A 12966-nucleotide genomic window follows, 5' to 3' on the forward strand; every position below is an offset into this window, starting at 1 on the left:
CCTTATGTGTTTACTAAAATCAGATTCCAAAAGTGCTTTTTGTGTTTGCCATTGTTTTTGTCTTTCGGATGGGATCTCCCCTTTTAATCCCATTATTTCAACACCTCTTGGACAATGCATTTGTACAGTCATGTGTGATAATGAGCTAATTTATTAAATGCAATTAATTAATACATTGCCACCTCTTGTTTTGTGTCGTCTGTGTTTCTGTGTTTCCGGCATTTCACATTGGAACAGCTCATTCACCTTCCTTGTCTTCTCTCCGCCCTCCCTCCTAGGTAGGTTAAAGAGCTGCACCTGAGCCAGCCACTAATTGATGCAGCACCATAGTCAAATAGTGGAGTGGAGTAGGGGAACAGCAAACAGCCATTAAAGCAGCCAGCCCGCCCGCCCGCCCGTCACAATGGACCTACCTGTGTACACTAGATGGATGTGATGGAATGTACTGTGGTCCCTACATTTCAAGAAGAAGTAAGAATTGCAGTTGCAACAAACCCTTGCTTGCCTACAAAGAGAGCAGCAATTTGGATTTGTTACTATGTTACCTGGAAGAATAACAAACTGTGCAAGGATGGAGGTTGTAGGAGCAAGGAGAACAAGTTGTCTGTAAAGTTGGTGGATGCCTATTTTCCATTTTGCAGTCCCTTGTCTCCCTCTTGTGGCCTCCTGGAGGCAACTAGATGTGCAAAAAAAAGACAACCTGGGGGCCGGCTGTTGCAGTGTTGCCCTCTCAGGCAACACTGAGTGACTGACTGAGCCGCACCGTCTTATATAAAGTTCAGACGGAACTTTGCACGTGTCATAGTGGAGACCTCAGGAGCCAGAGCCAGCTTTCTGACATCATAATGGGGCCTCAGAGATAAAAGCCTGGGCCCAGGCAGTGTTGGTCAGTGCTGCTCAGCAGGCAGCACTGGACTGGATTAAAGCTGATACAAGGTGTGAAAGGAGAAGGGGTGGCAGTGGCCATGCACTTACTGCTGCTGCTGCTGCTGCTGCTGCCAGTGTTTGCACGGCAGGAGGGCATTTGGGCGTTGCCAGGAAGGCGTTTTTATGTCGATTCCTCCTCTTTCAGCACTGCATTGTGGTGCAAGCAAAAGAAGCAAATCCTGTCTTGCTTCCTCTCCGGCCTTTATTCACCTCCCGCTTAGTAGCTGTGAGTGTGTGTGAGCCTGCAGGGCCCCATGGAATTGCCTAGGAGTAGGCTGAATCGCTGCAAGGGGTGAACAGCAGTATTGGGCAGGCTCGGTCAACGCGCGGCCCGTTCGGGTTATCGCTTCTCGGCCTTTTGGCTCAGATCAGAGTTTATTGCTCTGGTCTGGGTTGGGGGTGCGAGTGTTCCTGTGGTAGCAGGAGACCTTTTGAGTGGCGATCCTCCTATGGTCCTGGACCGATAGGCTGAAAGATGGCAGGTATGGAATTTTCCTCAGGTATCCAGAAGACAGTCCGGCTGAAGGTGGAGATCTCAGACAGCGTGAAGAACAGCATCTCATATGTTGGACACGAAATTGTGGAGAAGATGGCTGGTATTTCCCTGGAAGATGATGTTTTTTGTATTCAAGAATCAAAGAAACAAGGTATCTATGACATTTCCTTTTATGTGGATGGGACCTGCCTGCTTTTCTATGAATGCCTGAAGACTAATGCAGCAAACCAGGTACTGAGGAATGTCACATTTGTTCCGTTGTTTGAACTAGAGGAAAAAACTGTCTTTATCCATGTGTTTAACCCTTTCACGGATGTTAATATCCTAAAGAACTTTCTTGGACAATATTGTTTGAGTGTGAAAGGAGGGGTAAGGCAGAAAAGTATCCTTAACATATTTAATGGAACATACAAATTCTGGGTAAAGCTAAGACCTGATGAAGGCTGTATTGGGGGAGTGAGACACCCACCTGCCAATTTTTCTGTGGCTGGAAACAGAGGCTACCTGTATTACCAAGGACAGCCATCCTTTTGCAGGAACTGTTTTAAATTTGGCCATTTAAAGGAGGATTGCCCAGGGGTTAAACTGTGCAGGAACTGTAAAAATCCTGGACATGAGGCTGGGGCGTGTCCACAGCCTAGAGCCTGTGATTTATGTGGATTGACTGGACATATGTACAGAGACTGTCCTGAAGTGGTAAAGAGGAGGGAAGAAAGGAAGAAGCAGGAGGAGGCTAGGAAGCAAAGGAATCAAATGGATCTTGATAGGAAGAGGGAGGAAGGAGCAAGAATCTTGAGGATGTCTGAGGAGGCTGAAAAAAGACAAAATGAAGCTGTGCAAGACCAGCAGCAGGTGGAGATGGGGGAGGGGTTGATTAGCCCAGCTGTGGAATCTCCCATGAGCATTCTGATGGATGAGTCAGCAAGAATAGACTGGTCTCTCTCTGAGGAAGATGAACCTCCTGGGGGGGAAGTGACTGTCACAGGTGCAGAATGTTTTCGTCCCCCCAGGAAAACGGCAAAAAAGCCACGTTTTGAGAAGGTGGAAGAAGAGGCGATTTCGTTGGAGAACCCATTCGAATCTTTATTTGAGGCCCATATGGATACAGGCTCTGGCGGAGAAAGTTCTTCCAAAGTACTCCAGAGGAAAATCTTAAAATAATGGCGTTGCTAAATTTTCTTCCTTTGGGTTGTTTTAGATTATGTCTTTGAAGTTTTTGTCATCCAATGTGCGTATGTTTAGGAGTAGAGCCAGAAGAGCTCTTATACTAGACATATTAGCAAATCAAAATGTTGATGTCATTTGTGTTCAAGAGTGTGGATTGGATTTTGTGGTGGGGCAGGAGGAGTGGGTGCACGGGCCTGCAATATGGTCAGTGTCAAACAAAAATAGAAATGATGGTGTGGGGATTTTATTCAAAAACAAAAAAATAGAAATTTGCAGTCATACTGTTATTGAGGAGGGAAGGTGTGTGATGGTGGTGGTGAGATTTAATAGAGTGAATGTTCGTATAATTAATATATATGCTCCAGTTAATAAGAATGAAAGAGTGGAACTGTTTGAAAAAGTGAAAATGTTTTTGCCTGGGAAGGATCCGGTTGTGTGGATAGGGGACTTTAATTGTGAGATTGATGGAAAAAATGTGGATGTGTCTGGTAATGTGGTTAAAAATATATTGTTTGATTTTCAGTTGAAGGATGTGATAAAATTATGTGGGGTAGACCCCCAAGATACATATTTTTCAGACAGGGGTATTTATAGTTCAAGACTAGATATGTGTTTTGTGTCGAAAGGTGTGATGGGTAAAAACTATATGCAAATGAGGGTAATATATTCAGATCATGAGTGTGTGATGTGTGAACTGGTTTTGGATGTGGAATGTATAAGTGGGAGGGGTTTATGGAAATTAAATGTTAATTTGTTAGAAGATGAGGAGGTGTATGGGAAATATGTTAATTTGTATGGGAGTTGGTGTAGAAGGAAGAATGAGTTTGTAGATGTGTTAGAGTGGTGGGATTGGGTGAAGGAAAAGACAAAAGTATATTTTAAGAAAGCTGGTTATAGAAGAGCGGCTGGTAGAAGGAGAAAGTATGAGTGCTTGTATAAAAGATTGGGGTTTTTGAGAAGTTTGAAGAAGAATGGTTGGGAGGTGGATGAGAAGATTGAGGAAGTTAAGAAGAATATGAAAGAATGGATGGTGAAAAAGGGTAAGGAAATTATGTATCAAGCAAGATTGGATAAGTTAGAAAAGAATGAGAAATGTTCGAGATATTTTTTTAAAAAAGTGATTGGGAAGAAAGAGGATTTGGTATGTGTGTATGATAAGGATGGGAATCTGGTAAAAGGGAAAGTGGTGTTAGGAGTGGTTGAAGAGTTTTACAGAGAATTGTATGCAGTAAAGGAGTGTGATAGAGATTTGGAGTCTGAGGTGGTGGCTGTGATTGAGAAGCAGGTGGAGAGAATGGAGTGTGATAGGCTGATGAGAGGAGTTGGGGAGGAAGAGGTTAAATCAGCTATTGAAAGCATGTCAGTGAATAGAACACCGGGAGAGGATGGGTTGCCAGTGGAGTTTTATAAGAGAATGTGGGATGTGATTAAGCTGGATATGATTGAGATATATGTTTTTATGCGGGAAAAGTGTAGATTGGCGGAGAGTATGAAGAGTGGAGTGGTTGTGCTGATTTATAAGAAAGGGGATGAGAAGGATGTAAGGAATTGGAGACCTATAACTTTGTTGAATGTGGATTATAAGATTTTTGCTAAAATGATTGCCAATAGAATGAGAGATGTGATAGATCAGGTGATTGGGGAGGATCAAGTGTGTGGAATTCCTGGGAGAAGGATTGGGGAGAATCTTTGTTTGTTGAGAGATGTGTTGTGGGATGTAAGGGAGAGAAAGCAAGAGGTTAGTGTGTTGTCTATTGATTTTGAAAAAGCATTTGATAGGTTGTCGCATGATTTTCTGTTTAAAGTGTTGGTGAAGTTGGGGTTTCCTGGAGAGTTTGTGAATATAGTGAGGATGTTGTATAAGGGTGTGGGCAGTAAGGTTTTGATAAACGGATGGGTGAGCGAAGAAGTGAAGGTGTGTTCGGGTGTAAGACAGGGATGCCCTTTGTCCCCTATAGTCTTTGTGTGTGCTTTAGAACCATTATTAGAGATGATTAGGAAGGATAAGTGTATGAGAGGGGTGCAGATTCCAGGGAGTGGTGGGAAAGAGCTGAAAGTGTTGGCGTATATGGACGATGTGTGTGTGCTGTGTGATTCTTTTGCAGTTTTGAGGAGGGCGAAATTATTGGTGTCTTTGTTTTGTGGTGCGTCAGCTTTTAGGGTAAATTGGAAGAAAAGTGAGTATAAGAGGTTTGGAAGTTCAGGTATGAATGAGGACTTGGGTGTGAAAAGAGTGGACGGAGCGATTCAAATTTTGGGGGTTAAAATGGATGAAAAATTGGATGGAAGTGAGAGTTGGGTAGATGTGGAGAAAAGAGTGAGTAGGAAGTTGAGATTTTGGAGTTTGAGAGAGTTGACGTTTGAAGGAAAGATAATGGTGATAAAAAGTGTGATTTTGCCGATTTTTCTGTATCTTGCTGTGGTGTTTCCTCCGGGGTATATGGTTGTAAGGAAATTGAATAGAATTGTGTTTGTGTTTTTTTGGGGAACGACAATGGAGAGAGTGAAAAGAGAGACTGTGTTGAAGGACTGGGTGAATGGGGGTATGAATTTTCCTAATATTGAAGTGTATTTAGGGGTGAATGTGATGTTTGCAGTGAAGAGGATGCTGGGAGGTGATTGGAAATTTGCATGCATGGTGAGATTTTTGGGTGGGAAGGTGTTGGGAAAAATAGGATGGATGAAAAGAGATTTAAGGAAGCCGTATGCGTTTGTGAGTCCTAAATGGTATGAGTTTATTGAGAATTTTATGAGGAAGTTTGGATTGACAGCGGTGAAGAAAGAATGTTTGAAAGATAAGAAGAGTGTGTTTAAGTGTATAAAAGATATGGAAGTCCAATGTAATATAAATATGGTAAGAGGTCAGTGTGTTGGTAAGGTGTGGAAGGGGTTGAGGACAGATGGTATTACAAATAGACAGAGAGAGATTGTATGGCAGAGTTTGCATGGTGGGTTGTCAGTTAGAGAGTTTCAGAAAAATCGTGGAGTTGTGAGGAGTGATTTGTGTCCGAGAGAGAATTGTGGTGGGAGTGAAAGTATAGTTCATCTGTTTTGGAATTGTGGGGTGGCACAGGGAGTTTGGAGGGGTATGGGTCCGTTACTTAAGGAGTTGGTTGGGATTAATAGGTTATGTATGGAAATAGTTTTGTTTGGGCTTGCGAGTGTAAGTCAGAAAAATCAAAGGGTATTATTTGTCATGTTAGCAATTATAAAAGAGGTTTTGTGGGATGTTAGGAACCTGTATGTGTTTAGAAAGAAAGATGTAACTGTGGAAGGATGTTTGAGAATGGTATTGGATAGGATGTATACAGTGTATTTGGTAGATAAGGAAAGGTTGGGGGAGGTGGATGCAGAAGGGATTTGGAAGGTTTTGAAGTGGAGGTATATGGTGAGAGTGTAGTGGAGGGGTGGAATTTTTGATATTGTTTCTGTATTTGCTTTGTGTTATATGAAAATTTAAAAAACTAAAATGAAAAAGCCTGATGATGATTGGATGGAATCGTTCAGAATGTCTTGGATACTGATAGTAAGTATCGACAGGATATGAACGAGTGTTTTTAAAAATAATCAATCCAAACCTGAAGGTTTTAAAAAAAAAAAAAAAAAAAAAAAAAAAATCTGTTCTTATCAGTTTAATATCTGATACGTCCCCTATCTGGGGACCATATATTAAATGGATTTTTAGAACAGGGAGATGGAAATAGAGCTTGCTCTGTCCACTCCACGCATTGACCTGGTATTGCAGTATTTCCAGGACCGGTGCACCCTTTCCTTATGTGTTTACTAAAATCAGATTCCAAAAGTGCTTTTTGTGTTTGCCATTGTTTTTGTCTTTCGGATGGGATCTCCCCTTTTAATCCCATTATTTCAACACCTGTTGGACAATGCATTTGTACAGTCATGTGTGATAATGAGCTAATTTCTTAAATGCAATTAATTAATACATTGCCACCTCTTGTTTTGTGTCGTCTGTGTTTCTGTGTTTCCGGCATTTCACATTGGAACAGCTCATTCACCTTCCTTGTCTTCTTTCCGCCCTCCCTCCTAGGTAGGTTAAAGAGCTGCACCTGAGCCAGCCACTGATTGATGCAGCACCATAGTCAAATAGTGGAGTGGAGTAGGGGAACAGCAAACAGCCATTAAAGCAGCCAGCCCGCCCGCCCGCCCGTCACAATGGACCTACCTGTGTACACTAGATGGATGTGATGGAATGTACTGTGGTCCCTACATTTCAAGAAGAAGTAAGAATTGCAGTTGCAACAAACCCTTGCTTGCCTACAAAGAGAGCAGCAATTTGGATTTGTTACTATGTGACCTGGAAGAATAACAAACTGTGCAAGGATGGAGGTTGTAGGAGCAAGGAGAACAAGTTGTCTGTAAAGTTGGTGGATGCCTATTTTCCATTTTGCAGTCCCTTGTCTCCCTCTTGTGGCCTCCTGGAGGCAACTAGCTGTGCAAAAAAAAAGACAGCCTGGGGGCCGGCTGTTGCAGTGTTGCCCTCTCAGGCAACACTGAGTGACTGACTGAGCCGCACCGTCTTATATAAAGTTCAGACGGAACTTTGCACGTGTCATAGTGGAGACCTCAGGAGCCAGAGCCAGCTTTCTGACATCATAATGGGGCCTCAGAGATAAAAGCCTGGGCCCAGGCAGTGTTGGTCAGTGCTGCTCAGCAGGCAGCACTGGACTGGATTAAAGCTGATACAAGGTGTGAAAGGAGAAGGGGTGGCAGTGGGCATGCACTTACTGCTGCTGCTGCTGCTGCTGCCAGTGTTTGCACGGCAGGAGGGCATTTGGGCGTTGCCAGGAAGGCGTTTTTATGTCGATTCCTCCTCTTTCAGCACTGCATTGTGGTGCAAGCAAAAGAAGCAAATCCTGTCTTGCTTCCTCTCCGGCCTTTATTCACCTCCCGCTTAGTAGCTGTGAGTGTGTGTGAGCCTGCAGGGCCCCATGGAATTGCCTAGGAGTAGGCTGAATCGCTGCAAGGGGTGAACAGCAGTATTGGGCAGGCTCGGTCAACGCGCGGCCCGTTCGGGTTATCGCTTCTCGGCCTTTTGGCTAAGATCAAGTGTAGTATCTGTTCTTATCAGTTTAATATCTGATACGTCCCCTATCTGGGGACCATATATTAAATGGATTTTTAGAACAGGGAGATGGAAATAGAGCTTGCTCTGTCCACTCCACGCATTGACCTGGTATTGCAGTATTTCCAGGACCGGTGCACCCTTTCCTTATGTGTTTACTAAAATCAGATTCCAAAAGTGCTTTTTGTGTTTGCCATTGTTTTTGTCTTTCGGATGGGATCTCCCCTTTTAATCCCATTATTTCAACACCTGTTGGACAATGCATTTGTACAGTCATGTGTGATAATGAGCTAATTTATTAAATGCAATTAATTAATACATTGCCACCTCTTGTTTTGTGTCGTCTGTGTTTCTGTGTTTCCGGCATTTCACATTGGAACAGCTCATTCACCTTCCTTGTCTTCTCTCCGCCCTCCCTCCTAGGTAGGTTAAAGAGCTGCACCTGAGCCAGCCACTGATTGATGCAGCACCATAGTCAAATAGTGGAGTGGAGTAGGGGAACAGCAAACAGCCATTAAAGCAGCCAGCCCGCCCGCCCGCCCGTCACAATGGACCTACCTGTGTACACTAGATGGATGTGATGGAATGTACTGTGGTCCCTACATTTCAAGAAGAAGTAAGAATTGCAGTTGCAACAAACCCTTGCTTGCCTACAAAGAGAGCAGCAATTTGGATTTGTTACTATGTTACCTGGAAGAATAACAAACTGTGCAAGGATGGAGGTTGTAGGAGCAAGGAGAACAAGTTGTCTGTAAAGTTGGTGGATGCCTATTTTCCATTTTGCAGTCCCTTGTCTCCCTCTTGTGGCCTCCTGGAGGCAACTAGCTGTGCAAAAAAAAAGACAGCCTGGGGGCCGGCTGTTGCAGTGTTGCCCTCTCAGGCAACACTGAGTGACTGACTGAGCCGCACCGTCTTATATAAAGTTCAGACGGAACTTTGCACGTGTCATAGTGGAGACCTCAGGAGCCAGAGCCAGCTTTCTGACATCATAATGGGGCCTCAGAGATAAAAGCCTGGGCCCAGGCAGTGTTGGTCAGTGCTGCTCAGCAGGCAGCACTGGACTGGATTAAAGCTGATACTGTCAGGGATCATTACTATGTATATTGTCTGAAAAATATTATCCTCACATATATGTATATACATTTCAGTTCTTTGTGTAATATACTGATATATATAACAAGTTCTTTGTTCATGTCGGACACACCTATGGAAGACACCGCCCCCTGGAATGCAAAGAGGAGTGTGCAGAAGAATGTATAGCAAAAGTTACAGCAGAAGAGCCAATGGAATTCAAGCAAGTCACACATCTATAGGGAGGGGCATGTGTCTTCTCTGTGTGTGTTTCTTTGTTCTGAATAAAGTTCAGTCCCTCCTGGCTGACATTGAAGCTGTACCTCAGACATTTGTGTGGTGTACTTCTCTCCAGGCATGCCTTCAGCTTTCAATTTACAGAGGTGGTTATTCGGTGTGAAATGCGGACCTGACATTTGGTGCCGAAGCCGGGACCTCACTCGAGGAAAAATCAAAATCCGGACAGTCGACAATCACAGGGTGAAACAGAGGACTCAAAGTTGCCCACTGAAGGAATTTGATCACCTCCGCAATAACACGGTAAGCGAATTGATTTTATAAATCTTCGTCTTATCTGTGTTAGTGGGCAGTCTTGTAGCGATCTGTAGAACCCTTTTGTTGATTTCCTGGATTATCTCAGGCGACAGAGGTGATATTTTCCGCTGTGAGGTTGGAAACCAGTGAGACCCTAGTCGCGCCCGACTAACCATCCTCTGGGTAATTAGGGACTAGATAAAGTTATATAACACGACCAGAGAGCTGCAGACTGTGGAATTTTTAATATTTCCAGCGAGGCCAGAGAGTCTAAATAAATAAAGTTATATAACACGACCAGAGAGCTGCAGACTGTGGAATTTTTAATATTTCCAGCGAGGCCAGAGAGTCTAATTGAATATTTTTGAGAGTCTAATTAAAGATTTTTATAATTCTAGCGAGATGTAATGATAAATACATTGCAGACTAGAGATTATACTATTTCGGCGAGACTTAGCGTTGGAGACTGTGAAATTATATTATTTCCTGCCAGACCAAGAGTTGCAGATCGAAAATTGTTATATAAGTTACGTGTATAATATAGACTGTTAGAATGGATGGTTTACGGTCCATATTCAAATCTCCAGGATCGTGCGTAAAATGAAGAAATTGATGGAAGTGTGTGGGATCCATAGAGGAGGGCGGCTCCAAGCCGCAGATTGGGCAAAAGGTATTCTGGAGAACAAAGGGAAGTTGGAAGGTAGTAAGTTGATGGAAAGTGCTTTAGAGGGATTTGCAGAAGAGGAAGTTAGGAATAAGAAAGGTATTGTATGTTGTATGTATTAGAAAACAGGACCAGCCAACGCCCGGTAATGGCGTCCGTACCTCATGTTGAGTGTGTCCTCATTGTGGGTGGGAAACCACCCCCCCCTTCACAGCTGCGCACTGTGTTTCCAATGGGAGAGGCTGCCCCCCCCTGCCCCTGATGTGGCCACGCCCGGCCCAACCAAATCAGTATGAAATAATCACCTTGTTAATTTTGTCATTTGTAGTGTTTTTTCTATTTACAGAAGTTCCAGTCTAGTTCACAGATGAAGCAACACGTCATCATAATATAGAGATGGTGGCCGACAGATTGTACTGTTAAACATTAACGTAGATAATTCCTATACAATGGTGTGATGAATGATTGCAGATACGTATGTTGTTTTGCCGGCATTGAAAGTGTTAAGATTGTGAGAAGCTGTGAGTTTGTGACCCCCCCTCCCTCCCCTCTAAAGTGTGCTGTGTTTGGGAGGAGGAGGAGGAGGAGGAGGGGGGGCTGACTGGGTGCAGTCCGCAGGGCTGATGAGACAAAGGGATTTCAATATGCACTGCTGAGATATATATATATATATATATGTAATGTGTACAAACCGAAATAAATTTCTTCTCTTTTGCGCATGCGCTGTTGTTGATAAAAGTTACGATATTTATGTGTTCTGATATGATCAGATTTCATGTGTTTTGATGTTAATTCAGATGTATTAAACTACAGATACTGTGAGACACGGGGTTTTGAAAATGTATGTGCCCCCACCGTTCCCTATATATATATATACAGTTTATTGGTTTGCAGTAATTAATGTTATCAGATATAATATTTTCTGTTTTATTGAATAACAAACTACAATTGTTTTGCTTTTGATTTCACACATGAGTTATGTCATTGTAAAGATCAAATGTATTTTCGTCAGGAAAAAGTCATTTTTGTTTCAGGCTGTTGCACATTACAGGGGGTTAAACTAGTGCCGCACAGATAGAGTGCCAGACTTTGTTATGTTGAGATGTAGTTTTGAACTCTGCTACATTACTTTCGCAGAGTCCACAAAGGGGGGAAGGGTGAAGGAACTGATCAGGTACAATTTTGGTTTGTTTTGAGTTAATTAATTTGGTTTCAGGAGATCTAAAATGTGTAAGAGACCCCAATGAGTAATCCAGATTAAATGTGTATGAGAGTAACCTACATTTTGAGGTTTGTGTAGATGGTTGTGTAAGAGACCATCCCCCTCCAGCAAATTTACACAGGAGGCAGAGGTGACGTCACTCACACGAGTCTTTATGGATTAAGATGAGGGGGAAGGCAAAACAAATATTGTCTGGACATTGTTAATTTGATGTAAAGTTTTTAGGAATGTTTTCTTTTTATTTGTTTTTTTTTTATTAATCAAGTATTTGCAGAACCTGATAAAAGTGAGATTCTCAAGGTATTCTGGATTATCAGATGAGTGTGGAGAAGTGTATAACATTTGGTTTTATTTTAGAGAATGAAGACGCCACCCCTTTGAGATGTTCTATCTATATGTGACATGGGTTTTTAATGTAAATTTGTAATAAAGAGATTTTATTATACAGTATGTACAAGCCGGGATACGAAGCACCAGGTAAATCATCCAGAAACCACTCTCACCTTCTTGTTCATCTCAAGGAGCGGAGCTGGAGGTGCTCGCTGAGGCTTGTAACCTGGCAGAAGGTAAGACGGCCGACATTTACACTGACTCTAGGTACGCTTTTGGCATCGCCCACAATTATGGGCCCATTGGTAGTAGGAACTTTATTGGATCATCGGGTAAGCCAATTGAGAGAGCGAGAGAAGACAGACCTGACAAAAAGAGTATGTGCGGCCAGGTGTCAGTAAATTGGCTTGTCCCTGGATACAATAATGCCACCACTAGGTTTGTAGCAGCTGGCATGATGTGCGCACGGCATGACATAGGTAAAACAGCAAAGGTACCTGTGAAAAGTGCAGCCCGTCCAGATTAACAGTCCCAGCGACTGCAGAACATACAACTACCGGAGGTAGAAGTGTATGACGCGGTGCTCGTATGTGTAGACCTATTCTCAGGGGGGCCTGAAGCCCGGCCTGTATTTTCCCCACTACAGACGTTGTGTGTAAGTGACAGGGGAACAATGTTATCCCAGGTATTGACCTGATGTTTGTACAATAAGATATCAGCAGTTCTCCAGATGTTATCCCAAAGTTAGTTTGTTTAATAATTGTATTTAAGAAGTGTTGTGGGAATATTAAATATTGAGGTTAAGTTTTATGTAAAGTTCTGGACCAGCCTTAGCATTGGACTATTAGAGTCATGCGTCAAATAAAAGGTACAGAAGTGGAATATTCCCATTAGAAAACATTTTTATTTGTTTATTTTTATTTTTGTTGTGAAAGGGAAATTTTAGAGCAGAGAATTCTGTGCAGTGTATATGTGTATGTATAGATATGTATATAAAGAAGAAGAATCAATTTGTAAGTTTTAGTTACTGACCAGTGTGAACGTTTGATGTAAAGATGCTATTTGTTAATGTTTTTCTTCAATTGAATTATCTGATTAAGATCAATTAATGTTTATGCAATGAAAAAGCTTGTTCTCCACAGGAAGTGTCCAACTGGGAGCGGAAGGCGGGAGAACCAGATTCTAACAGAATGTGGACGGATAAAGGAAGGTGAACGGTGGCACCCAATTCACTCTTGATGGCACTTGTTTTGATGGTGTATGACCTCACATATGCCCCAAGACTGCAAGGATCGATTTGGTAAGATCTAATTGGTATGTCCCAGGTTTTACAGCTGTCGCTGCTAAATTCTGTTAGAGCTGTTTGATTTGCCTACAGAACAGTCCTGGCAGATCGGTGCCACCCTTATCATACCCGCCTCCCACGAAGAGAACCGACCTTGAGAGGCCTTCCCAGGTAGAACGAACCAGGT

At 42.8% G+C, this 12966-nt stretch overlaps 2 non-coding genes across 2 annotated transcripts; both read left to right on the forward strand.

Annotated features, from left to right (window-relative positions):
* Positions 1-6171: 6171 nt before the first annotated feature.
* LOC142682108 (U2 spliceosomal RNA) lies at positions 6172-6360 on the forward strand. The gene has a single exon (XR_012853899.1). It is a non-coding gene; the product is annotated as a U2 spliceosomal RNA (small nuclear RNA).
* A 1267-nt stretch (positions 6361-7627) lies between these two features.
* Positions 7628-7818, forward strand: LOC142681991 (U2 spliceosomal RNA). Its single transcript, XR_012853808.1, has one exon. It is a non-coding gene; the product is annotated as a U2 spliceosomal RNA (small nuclear RNA).
* The last annotated feature ends 5148 nt before the right edge of the window (positions 7819-12966 follow it).

The sequence above is a fragment of the Rhinoderma darwinii genome (genome assembly GCF_050947455.1).
Source record: "Rhinoderma darwinii isolate aRhiDar2 chromosome 2 unlocalized genomic scaffold, aRhiDar2.hap1 SUPER_2_unloc_7, whole genome shotgun sequence".
Classification (NCBI taxonomy): Eukaryota; Metazoa; Chordata; class Amphibia; order Anura; family Rhinodermatidae; genus Rhinoderma; species Rhinoderma darwinii.